Below are 13,109 nucleotides of genomic sequence, written 5' to 3'. Positions count from 1 at the left end.
AATATCCAAAGTGGGGGAAAGTCTGCATTTTATGGAACATTTTAACCAGGTGATTCTTTCTTTGATGGTAACACGCTTTTTTTTTTCTTACTCAGGTTGATTAAAAGTGGAACGCCCCCAAATACAAAACAAACAAACAAAAAACCATGTTTTGTCAGTTTTGCCACAGCATGGACTTTCCTTTTCAGAAAAGGAACTTCAGGCCCTACTGAACTGGCAACCCCAACATTGAGGGAGAGTCCCGCCCTTAGATTGCCCAATGCGCTGGGTTGTGGTAAGACCAAGGCTTGTCCAATTCCTGTCAACTCCAAGACGTGGAAGAAATTCCTTGTGAGACTACAAAGTCTGCAGAGAAGAGCTTTAACATGCACGGCCCTGGTGCCTTCCTTTAGAGGACTGGAAGTTCTCATTCTACTTTGCACTCCACATGTAGCAACAGAGAGACACACGCAGGTGAGGGCTCACACACCCAGTGTTCACACACTGTCTGCGTGGAGGGCTTCCTCATCTTCTCCTGCCCTCAACACTGGAGTCCAGGATTTCCCAGAGGAACAAAAGAGGACCAGTCTGAGTGGTAAGTGTTAAAGCCAAGAAGGGTGCAGAATGGCTTTGCACGGCAGACAGCTTGGTGGCTAGACGCCTCCCGTTCTCCTAGCATGTGGCCATGGTCATTTGGGTTTTGGAACTGGAAGCTCAGCATGTGAGAGCGGGCAGAACTTTAAGATTAAAAAGTCCAGGATAAGATTTAGTCACAAGAAGAGGAAACAAGGTGATGCCAGGTTATTCAGATCAGGGTGTGAGTGTAAAGTTTAGGATGGGAGCACGACTTTGATGGTGTCCGTTTCTTTGAATCGCATAGATTGGAAAAAGAAATAAGCACAGGGTAAGGCAAGAAATCACTAACGCAAATGAGCTGGAAAATACTGGCTGAGCTCCTGGCTGATCCGGGGCAATGTGGAAAGGCAGAGGGCACTCCCCAGACCACCTGCCACCCACCCGCCCCCATCCTGATGTCCTTTCTAGACATCCGGGAGGACATGGTGGGGTATTGCATTAGCATGGGAGGTCAGCAGTGGAAAGACTGCATGATTTTGCTGTGGAGGGAAAGTCAGTCAATGTGAGACATCCAATTTTCATAGCATGAGGTGAGTACATGACGATGAGCATTACTACTCGGTGGTGAGTAATGTGTTTGTGAGGATGTGTGCATAAAACCGACACGTTTTCCCATTGCATTGGCTCTTGGCTTTCCTTATTTGTTTCTATTGCTGCAACTCGGTGAGGGAGTGACCCATTGCCTTTTATCAGTGACTGATTCAACACCCTCTTGTCACATTCATCACATTTTTCTCATTTTTTTTTTCCTCCCCAGGACTCACAGTTCTGATTCTGGCCTCTCCTGGGGTTTCAAGATGATTAATCTTTCTCATTCGTTCCTTTTAAGCTTTGTGTCAAGCAGTGGTAGAATCAATCACATGCCTTCTTGCTTTACTTGGAAATCAACTTTTGTGTTTTACAATCACTGGAGTTTTTGTGGGACTCGTTGAATACAGATTGAGAAGTTCACTTGGCTAAGTTGCCAGAAACAATTAAATTCAAGTGAAACATTTTTATTTAAATCTCCATGGAATCCTGCTTGTTTTTTTTTCTTACTTTGCATAGATATTCATGATATTTACTCTATAACCAATAATAGAATAAAAGATAAATGCATTTTTACTTTTCTAAATATTTTCTTATTTAAGAGGACTGTCTACTAAACGTGTGACAAGCAAATTTAGCATTTCATTAGACACAGGCTAAATTACAACCCCGAGTATAGCAGTTAAATAGAAACACAGTGCAGGCACCAATCTGTGGAAAGTTGTAATTGCACCTAGACCATTTTCCTCAATGGCTTCCCCTTGAGCTCCAGGACGAAAGTTGAAAGTAACAAAAACAATCTATTCTCTAGTTTTGTTGTGAGAAATAAAGGGTAAGTGTTTAAGGTTCTAGCAGCCTAAAGGGTTAGTAAGAGCTGAAATGTTGATTTTGTATAGTTACTGCTGTTAAGCACTCTGCACGGTTCTCAAATGGGAACAGTTTGCACCGCCCCCCCCCCCAGGGACATTTATCAATGTCAGAGGTAGTTTTGGTTGTCATACCTGGGGGAAGGGACATTGCTGGCTCCTGGTGGGTAGAGGCCAACCAAGGATACAACCAAACATCCTACAATGCACAGGACAAAGGGACACTCCCCAACGACAAATAATGACTTAGCCCAAAATGTCAACAGTGGCAACATGTCGAAAATGCTCCTGTAATAATTTTTCTAAGGAAACCAAACTCATACTACATGACTGATTTATATGGATTAGATTTTTAACACCTTTATTGAGATATCATTCCCATACCAAAAAAGGTACACATTTAGAGTGTGTCATTCAATGTTGTTTGTTCACAGACTTGTGCAATCATCACAATCTATTTTACATTTTGATGTAAAGTTGAAAAAGTTACACTTTCATACACTTTCATTGTCATGTCACTGCCCTTCCCACCCCATCTCTCCAAGCCCTAGACAATCAACAATCTACTTGCGCTCGCTACAGATTTCCCTGTTGTGTCTATTTCATATCAATGGAATTATATGGTATGTGACTTTTTGTGTCTGGTTTCTTTCACTTGGCCTCATGTTTCCAAGGTTCATCCATATTGTGGCAGGTGTCAGTAATTCATCCCTTTTTTACTGATGAATAACATGGAATATAAATAAACTATATCTCACTTATGCATTCATCGGTGGATGGCATTTGGGTTATTTCTACTCTTTGGCAATTTTGAATAGTGCTGCTTGAACATTCATGGACAAGTTCTTGTGTGAATTTGTGTTTTCATTTCTCTTGGGCCCATACCCAGGAATAGAATTACTAGATCATATAACTCCGTTTCCCATTTTGAGGAACTGCCAAACTGTTTTCACAAGCTGGTGCAACCACTCTGCATCACCACCAGGAACATAGGAGGTTCCAGTTTCTTCACATTTCATGTCTTTTTCATGATCATTATCCTAGTGGGTGCCAAGTGGTAACTCATCGTGGTTTTGATGTGCATTTCCCTAATGACTAATGATGCTGAGCATTTTTTCATGTGCTTATTGACCAGCTGCTTATCTTCTCTGAAGAAATGTCATTCAGATCAATCACCCATTTTTTAAATTCCGTTTTTTATTACTGAGTTGTTAAAAATATAGACACAAGTCCCTTATCAGATATGTGATTTGAAAATATTTTCTTTCATTCTGTGGGTTGTGTTTCCACTTTCTTGGTGTGATTTGCAACATAAAAGTTTTCAATTTTGCTAAGTTCCAATGTATCTATTTTTTCCTTTTGTTACTTATGGATTTTTTTACATGATATTTAAAGCCTTACTTTCATGTTTCCTCTCAAGAGTCATATAATTTTAGCTCTTGCATGTAGCTCTATAGTCTATTTTGAGTTAGTTTTTTGGTGTAGTGTAACAAAGGCATCCAACTTCATTTTTTTGCAAGTGGACATCCAGTTCTGCCAGCATGATTTGTCAAAAAGACTTTTCTGGCCCCATTGAACTATCATGACTGCTTGTTGAAACTAGCTGATCAAAAATGTGAGAGTTTATTTGGGGCCTCTATTCTATTTTATTGATCTGTCCTTATTCCAGTACTATACTGTCTTGTTTATTGCAGTTTTGTAACAGGTTTTGAAATCAGGAAGTATGAGTTCCTCAACTTTGGTCTTTTTTCAGTATTGTGCCAGCTATTCTTTGTCCTTTGGATTTTCATGTGAATTGTCAATTTCTGAAACACAACCAGCTGAGATTTTGATAGGTACTGCATTGAATCTGCAGATCAATTTGAGGAATATTGCCATTTTAACAATATAAAGTCTTTCAATCCATGAACATGAAATACTTTCTCATTTATTTTGCTTTTAATTCCTTTCAACGATTTTTTGTAGTTCTCAGTGTGTAAGTCTTATACTATTTTTGTTAAGTTTATTCCTAAATATTTTTGATGCTATCAAAAATGGAATTGCTTTCTTAATGTCATTTTCAAATTGTTCATTGCTAGCATATAGCAATAAAATTGATGTTTGTAAATTGATCTTTTATCCTGCAATCTTGCTGAACTCATGATTTTTTTAGTGGATTCTTTAGATTTTATACATACAAGATAATGCCATATGCAAATAGAGATAATTTTCCTTCTTCCTTTACAATCTAGATGGGTTTTCTTCCTTTTGCTTGCCTAATTTCTCAAGCTAGACCTTCCATTATAATGTCAAATACCCATGGTGAGAATGGACATGTTGGTATTATTCCCAGTCTTGGGGAAGAAGCATTCAATCTTTCATCATTAAGTATAATCTTATCTGTGGATTTTTTTTTATGTCCTTTATTGTGTTGAAGAGAGTTTAGTCTCTTCCTAGTTTGTTGAGTGTTTTATTTTTTTATCATGAATGGGTGTTAGGTTTTGTCAAATGCTTTTTCTGTTCTTTTGAAATGATCATATGGTTTTGTCCTTTATTTTATCAATATGGTGTGTTACATTGATTGATTGTTGGATGTTAAAGCAGCCTTACATTTTGGGGATATATTCCACTTGGTCATAGTGGATAATCTTTCTTATATGTTGTTGGATTCAGTTTGCTGGTATTTTGCTGAGGGTTTTTTTAGTCTGTATTCATAAAAGACATTGGTCTGTAGTTTTAAGAGTTGTCTTATGATGTATTTGTTTGGTTTTTGTATCTGTGTAATATTGATCCCATAGAATGAGTTGAAAATTGTTCCCTCCTTTTCTACTTGCTCAAATAATTTTTGGATAGTTGCTATTTATTCTTTTTTATTTTGGGGGGAGTAGGGGCAGAGGGAGAGACAGAATCTTAAGCAGGCTCCATACCCAGCGCAGACCCTGACGACATAGGGCTGGATTGTATAACCCTGAGATCATGATCTGAGCTGAAATCAAGAGTTGGATGCTTAACCGACTGAGCCACCTAGGTACCCCTTAAATAGTTGCTATTAATTTTTGTTTAAGTGTTTGGTAAAATGTACTAGTCAAGTCATCTGGGCCTGGGCCTTTCTTTGCAAGAAGCTTTTAAGTTAGTAATTTAATCTTTTTACTTGTTATATGTGTATTCTGATTTTGTTTCTTCTTGAGTCAATTGCAGTAGTTTGTGTTTTTCTAAGAACTTGTCCATGTCATATATGCCCATGACACAGAGCAGTTCATACTATTCCCTTATAATCATTTTTATTTCTATAAGATTGGTAATGATGACCAATCTGCTTTTCCATTCTTGATTTTAATAATTTGAGTTTTTAATTCTTTTTCTTAGTCAATCTAATCAAAGCATTGTCAATTTTGTTGGTCTTTTCAAGGAGCTAACTTTTGGTTTAATTAATTTTTACATGTTCTTTCTAATCTCCATTTCATTAATTTCCACTAATTTTTACTATTTACTCCTTATGCTTACTTCACCTTCAGTTTTCTCTTGTTTTTCCAGTGTCTTAAGGTGAAGTTTGGGTTATTGATTTGAGATCTTTCTTCCTTTTCAATGTAGGTGTTTATGGCAATGCATTTCCTTATAAGCATTGCTTTACTCGTATCCTGTTTTTTTTGATATGCTGTGTTTAGTTTTTATTCATCTCAAAGTATTTCTTATTTTCCTTTGTGATTTATTCTTTGGTTATTTAGGGATGTGCTGTTTAATTTCCAGATATTTGTTAATTTCTCAAATTACTTTTTATTTTAGATTTCTAATTTCACTCCATTATGGTTCAGAGAACATACTATACATGATTTCCAGCCTTTGAAATTTACTGAACCTAACATATGGTCTTTCTGGGAAAGTGTTCCCTGTGCACTTGAGAAAATTATATATTCTATTGTTAAGTAAAATGGTCTATAAATGTTTGTTAGTTCTTGTTTATTTATAGTGTTGTTCAAGTCCATATCCAATTTACATCTTCCATTTTCCTTTTTGCTTTCTGTAAGTCTCCTGTCACATTTTGTTCCTCTATTCCTCCTTTACTATTCTCTTTTGCATTAAATGCATATTTTAGCATAATAGTTTAATTCCTCCAATGACTTTTCAACTATATTTTTTAGTTATTTTCTTAGTGGCCTAGAGTAAGTTATTTTCTAGGGTTTATGGTATATGTCTTGACTTATGAAAATTGACTTTAGATTTATACTAACTTAATACCAGTGAGACATAGATACTTTTCTCTTACAAAGCCCTTCTTTCCCCTTTTTTGATAATATTATTGTTATACATATTATCTCTCTATATGTTACAAGCACAATAAATTGCTGTAATTATTACTTTCTAGAATTTTATATCTTTTAAGGAAGCTAAGATAAGAAGGGAAAGTATGTATCTAAGGACTTTGTTATATCAATCTTTGTATTTTTCATTTCTTATTCTCTTCATTTGTTCCTGTGGATGCAAGTTACCATCTGTGTCATCTCCTCACTGCAACACAGCTTTGTTCCCTTCTACCTCCCTTATGCTGTCATAGTAAGATATATTACATTAATATATGTAATAAACCCTGAATCATATTTTGAATAAAAGTTCTATACAATATGGTAAAGTGATTAGTTACTGCAGCCCTGGGTTCCACGTAGATGAAAAAGAAACACCCAAATGAAACTTCTTTCCAGCAAGATATAACAAAGGCAATTAAGGAACTTCATGACTTTTTGATCTCTTTGAAGGACTGACTAAGGCTAGGTCTAAAGATCTCCAATTCATGAAAGAGTGCTTCACTTTTGTGAACAGGCCAACAGTGCCCTGAAACCACAACCAAAGCTTCAATGTCTGATGTTCCTGTGGTTATAGAGACCCAGCTTGAGTGCTGTCATTAGTATATTATTATAGAGTTCCTTCTTGCCTATATAAACATTTCAATAAATGGGAGTTTATGCATAAAGACATCTGCTATTTGGAAAGCTGTAGTGAGTGACTGGTTTTTACAATGATCCATATTTCTGAATTTTAAAATTTGTTCAGCATCCCAAGTCTGACAAGTTTAGGAATGAAATAAAATGAAAGACGGACAACAGAGGTGTTTTCTGACTCATGAATAAGCCATCCAGGTAGAGGCAGTACCTGTCAGGCAGGTTGGGTGTGTTGCTAGATCACTTTCTCCACGCTTCAGCAGAGAGTGATGTCCAGACACCCACGTAAAGTAGTTTCCTGCTAAAATCAGGAAATGCTGGGAGTTTAACTGAGACCTTCACTTTCCAGAAAAAATCAATATGGTCAGAAATAGTTTCAGTAGATTTAACAGGTTTTTGGACGCAAAGACTCTGGTTTGGGGCTTTTCCTGAAGTAGTTTAGGAAGTTTCCTCCCTTTTCCTTTTGTCTTTGTTTGTTAGAAAATCTGTCAACAAACTGCTTCAGGTTTTGACTAAACTCTCTTCTTTTGCCCAAAGAGTTGAGCTGAAATTTGAGCTTATTTGTTACTCCTGCAAAAGAAGGTATAGACACTCCCACTGCTACCCCAGGCAGGGCTGTGATGGGAGCCTTGTAAGGGGAATTTTCCTCCTTGTTTTCTTTGATTGTGTGCTCATTCTATCAACAACATGAATGTTTATCATTTTATCTCTGACATATGGACTGTCAAAAATACTAAGATAGTGAGTACTTAAAATTACTTTTAAAAACTGCTTCACGTCAGTGGCTATTGGTCTGTGATGCACTCTGGAAGTTGTCTGTTAACTTTTACCAACAACAAAGAGAAATGTGAAGATAAAATACTTGGAACTTTGATGAGCTCCAGTCAGAGATGATTATCTCTGGAATAAATATGTCATTTTTGTAAAGACAGGTGATTTAGACTACGTTAACATTTCTATTCTGCAATTATATTGTTACTTCCTTTTGCCTATAAACTTGGTATTTACTCATTTCCTAAAAAAAAATAAATGCTGTGTTGTTTCTTGCTTATATGGAAAAACCACACCATCAGGGGGCCTGCCTCCAGCTATCTCCCCTTTCTGCATTATCTGCCAGGTCAGGATGGGACATACTATTTAGCTTATTGAGGGAAGTGATGGGGATCTAGCTTTAATCAGTTTCCTGTATCTGGCTCACATGGTTTTCTTCATCATCACTTGCACTGGCTTCTTGTGTCAATTTAGCCAAATCAAATTCTAATTATATTTGAAGAAGGCTGTTGTCATTCCCTTCAAGACCTTTTAGCATGCTTGCACTAACTCCTCCACCAAGTGTTAAGGGAAGGAAGCTTATACTCTCTTCTCTTTGCACATCTAACACATTACCAGCAAAAGAATTGGTACTCAGTAAGCAGTCCCCTTTCTTTCTGACACTTTGGTTCTCTTAGGTACATTCACAGTATGAGTTAGATATATGGGTGTCTTCCCAACCAAAACTCTTCGTTCTGAACTTCTCTCCAAATTCTACTGTAGACCAATTTCCGGACCATTTTCCAACTATGAAAATGGGTTCTCTCTGTGAGCTTACGTAGGCTTGTTTCTCCCTAAAGGAATCCAGCCCAGAAAAGATTCAGTGAATGCCCTTAGTTACAGGGACACTCCACTGAGAGTGACTTAGTCCTAGGTATTTCAAATATTTTGATATTCACCTGTTCACATCCTGGCAAAAGTACTAAGTTCCATTTATGAGGTCAAGACACAGCTCAGTCACAGTCCTATAGTTGGAAATGTCTTCAGCTACAAGCAACTGAACAAATTTGTCTTGTTTTCATGACTTGAGAGACTCAGAAGCAGGCAGTGTAGGGATGAGAGGGTAATTCAAAATGTCACCAGGGATGTAGGTTCCCTCTTTCTTTCTACTCAGCCATTCTTAACACAGGTTTGCTTCTCCGTATTGCAAGAGGGCTGGCTGTTATACCACCAGCAGGAATAGGGAAAGACTGAAGGGCAAGACTGACACATCCAGGTAAGTAAATTCTTGTAAAGAGGTCTTCCAGAGGTGGATGGACACCTTACCTGAAATTTGGTTCAGGCGTTGAAACTGATGATACCGTACATGCATCCACCAGGAGGGTATGGAAATGTTTACTACTGACATAATGAGGTTTTGTGGGGTGACGAAGGCAGGCTCTCAAGATGATCCAAAAACAGCTTAAGACAGCAGCAAAAGGAGACTGCTTTGTCTTTTATGGAAGGTAGGAGATTAAGCCAGGGTGAGATTTCCTGCATGTGGGTAGGAGCTTGTGGGATTGAAACTTTCCACCACATCAAAGGAGAGAGTACCCAGGCTTCCTTATCAGCTTCTTAGATGTGGGGCAGAAGAGGAAGGGAGGTGGGGGTTGAAAGCAGTCAGGTATCAGAAATGGAGTCAGACTCTTTATTATACCACCTCAGTAATCTTCTGCTTATTTCTCATAGGTGGCTGAGAAGTGTAGTGTTTTAGCTGCTATAATGGAGGCTTGATTCTTTGTGCATAAAGAGTTGAAGATGTTGGTGAACTTTAGGCAAGCGGCAGCCTCTTCCCTCCTATTGTCTTTATTCAACAATTATTGAAATAGTTCTTCCTGCTGTTCTTCATTTGGACATGGAAAGTGACCTTGGCTGCCCATCAAGATCAATGGTGTTCAGGCACTCTGCTCATTTTTGGTAGATGACCAGGTCCAGTGAACTACAGCAATTTGGGCTTTCCCAAGGCCCAGAGGAGCAACAGGGCAACTCTGAGAAGGGGGCTGATAGCTACCCTTTGGGCCATAGTTGGACCCACAGTGTGTGTTCAGTTATAAATACAAGCATATGAATACAGGCATCTTAAAGCTTGATCACAGTGATACCTCCTTTTGTTAATTGCAAAGACAAAATGAACACATGGTATTTAAAAACCAGCCTAATTATAATTTCCGGGTTGAAGGCTATAATGCTTTAAACCTGAGGAAGAAGTCCTCTGAAAGATTATTCATAAAAGGAAGAAAGTTTCCCCAGTGGAAAGAAAAGAGGAAAGAAATAGAATAATTAGATAAAAGTGTTTTCCAATACTATATCGTCCAGGGTTTGGTATGGAAAAGCAAGAGTGTGGGAGTAAAACATTTCTCCCTTTGGCTCTCTAAATCTCTTTACCTGTCTTTCCCTTACAAAGCATTTTTGTACTCAGAGGTCATTCCCTAATTAAAGACAGCTCTGCAACTGGAAGGCAAGTCCCTTGGGAAGGTCTGTAAGTTCAAACCTTAACAGTAAGTTCACAACTGTGACCATGGACATCTAGGGTGTTGCTGGATGAAGGTAACCAGCCACTTCCCACTGAACAACAGAGGGTGTGGTTCCTGGCTTGCTGATACAGGAGCAAGAAAAGACCTGTCCACATGGCATGGATGGAGAAGAATTCAGAACTAGTTTTCTTTTTGTTTTTGTTTTCGGTATTTCAGGGAGCCAGATGTTCCTGGAGGTATGTTCACACTTACTACTAAGAATTCAGCCAGAAATCTCCTTGATTTGACATTTACTTTACAACTTTGATATTTGTAGCCATTGCTCAGTTTCCACAAGATTGCTGTCTGACCAGCCCAAGGTCAAAACGCCACCAAGCCAGAAAGTACACTAAATTTAATAGCCACCTAGGACACTCAGTGAAGACATCCCGCTTTTCCCAGAGAACCCACGGGCAACCCACAGGCACTCCCTTGTCAGGGCATCTGAACACATGAGTTCTGAAAAACCTCTTCCGGGTCCTGATTTATTTTTAGGTTTCCCCCCCCCCCCACCACCACCGCCACTTTTTTCTTTTGAAGAGTTTCAAACAAAAATAATTTCCACCGTAGCTGGAAAAGCAGAAAAGGGACTTAACTCCAACCACATTTTTGGTACCCTATAAAAGCTAAATAAAAAATAATAGTTAAACAATGCACAGGGTACTGCATCGATGTGAAAGATATTTGCAGGCTAATGAGCAAACCAAAGGTATGAAAAAAGTCCGCTCCTCCAACCTTATCTCAAAATACAAATTAGAGCTACAAGGGAAACATCAGCAATGCTCACAGCACAGGAGCTTCCCTGGGGTCTCCTCTCAACTTGAGGTGAAAGCAGCAAACATTCTGTCATGGCCTGACAGTGGAAAAAGAACATTTTTGCTGTGACTATCATTCAATGCAGATGTTTGGCTCATGTCTCCTGATCTTGTCAGCAAAACTGACGCTAAAACATTGGTTTATGTATGTTTTCTTATGAAGTATAAATTTGCACATATGAGCATATGAGCATTATTTTACTGCAGTCCCTTGCAGAGCTTCTAGTTCTGGGGTATATTCCTTATTCTTTTTCCCTGTTATGAATAAATTTACTAGTCATTTCTACCTCCCCTCACTCTTGTATCTCCAAGACCACTGTCTTAAAATACATTTTTATCACAGGGATTGTTTGTCCACCCTCTTTTTAAACATCCATCAAGAAATGTAGACTCCCATCATGGCCTTGCCAATGGCTAACGTCTTGTGACCTCTAGATTTTTCAAGGTTGGCAAAAAGTTAAAACAATGGGGAATTCTCAAAGGTCATGGAGGCTAGACCTTCTTCAGAGGGCCTGACAACTGGATTGGCTGTACTCTGTCCAGTTTTCCTGCTTGAAAACAGTTAAAAAGTAGCTAGGAAGTTCTGAAAAATCAAAAGTGGTTACGATAACAAGTTAAGCATTAGCAAGGAAGTTTTTCTTGAGTGTGAGTCGTAATGCATGGTCTGGGCTTTACCAGTAATCTTACACCGGTTGTCTGTTTTCCTTTCGGAGGTGGGTGGGAAGTCATTCCCCAAATGCATCTGAGTTGTTGAATATCCATTATGTTACAGGGGAACCATTCCTTCTTCCAAAACAACTGTAATTTTTATGGAGTCTAAGTGAAAACAGGCACATTTATTTTCTTATGGGTAAAGTTCTTGGAATGCTCTATTACAAGGAGTTAGTACATTTTTTGACCAAATAACACTTCACCAAACATTGCTTTCACAATTGACTTCTCTTAAAAGAAAGAAAGAAAAAAAAAATATTTAAAAATGCAAGCATTTGGTCTGTAAACTCAAGAGTTTTCCAGGGACTCAGTTTCTAGAAAGACCCATCTCCCACAAAAGATTTCCATGGTGAACAGGTGGTACTAACCATCCGTGTATTGTTCACAATAAAGGTTACACATGTGTATTACTGTTGCTCTTGAATTTAATAAACACACCCAAACTCGTTAATTTGTTCGAACGATTGACAGATTTTCTGTGATTTACCAGGATTGATGAGTATGGCAAATGCAATTTAAAAAAAAGTCCAGGATAGACAGCATCATGGAACATATTGTACCTTATTGTAAAATAAAAATAGCTTTGGACAGCCCATGGAATGTGTTCTAGCAGCCTAATCAGTTCTTTACTGTGGTTTTCCTGCCAGGCGGGGAGCCCTGCGTCACAGAGAGTGGGTGCCAAGTGTCTGGTTTGCGCTTTGGTAAGACATGTTTTTCTTGCTGAAAATTTTCAGGTTTGCAATTTCCCCAATGCAAGGCAGCCAGGTCACCTTCCTATGCAGCAGGGCATGGCTTTAGTTCCTGGGGTCTCATCGAAGGTTGGGGTATTGGAGCTCAGCTAACCAGTGGGCAGCATGAGCCTGCAGCCTTTGCAGTGAGGCCTGCTGGACACCTCTCCATCCATGGTGAATGGCACAGACCAGGGTAGCCCAGTGGAATTTTCATCTTGTACAAATGAACTCGCTTTCCAGATCCAGACTCTCTGCTACAAATAGCAAATTTGTGACAATGTGTACAGTTGAGGTAACTTCCTAGATGAATTTGGGCAAAGCAATATGGGACTTTCACCCTCCATGGATTATCCCATTTTTTTAGTCTAAATGTTTCAAGAAAGACTGGCTCTCTTTTTCCCTTGGTCCCAGTGTTGTGTGTAAACTGCTTTCTTCTGTCCAGGGAGGGATTATCCTCAAGAGGCACAAGCGTACCTGGACCTGTGGTCACCTCTACCCGCCCCCCCCATGTGTGCATTGGTCATTTTGTTTTGTTCAGGCAACACCCAAATAGTGCATTTTCCATGCTCTTTTCTTTGTTCTTTACCCAAACAGAAAATGTAATCAGGGAGCCAGCACTACCGTAAGT

General features: G+C 38.7%; 1 protein-coding gene across 3 annotated transcripts in view; it reads left to right on the top strand.

The window, feature by feature from the left end:
- Window positions 1-297: 297 nt before the first annotated feature.
- KCNJ15 (potassium inwardly rectifying channel subfamily J member 15) overlaps window positions 298-13,109 on the top strand; it is a 79,719-nt gene continuing 66,907 nt past the window's right edge. For 2 of the 3 annotated variants that reach the window (XM_028095380.2, XM_088023879.1), the window contains exon 1: window positions 298-574. The gene's annotated coding sequence lies outside the window, so the exon portion shown is untranslated. Of the gene's footprint in view, window positions 575-12,397; window positions 12,452-13,109 lie in introns of all 3 variants that reach the window. The other variant, XM_088023877.1, reaches the window with a different exon arrangement.

Source organism: Eumetopias jubatus, unplaced genomic scaffold, assembly GCF_037043125.1.
Source record: "Eumetopias jubatus isolate StellerSeaLion01/CBP00866 unplaced genomic scaffold, mEumJub1_p1.0 scaffold_1, whole genome shotgun sequence".
Classification (NCBI taxonomy): Eukaryota; Metazoa; Chordata; class Mammalia; order Carnivora; family Otariidae; genus Eumetopias; species Eumetopias jubatus.
This window is presented reverse-complemented; position numbering and strand designations above follow the sequence as displayed.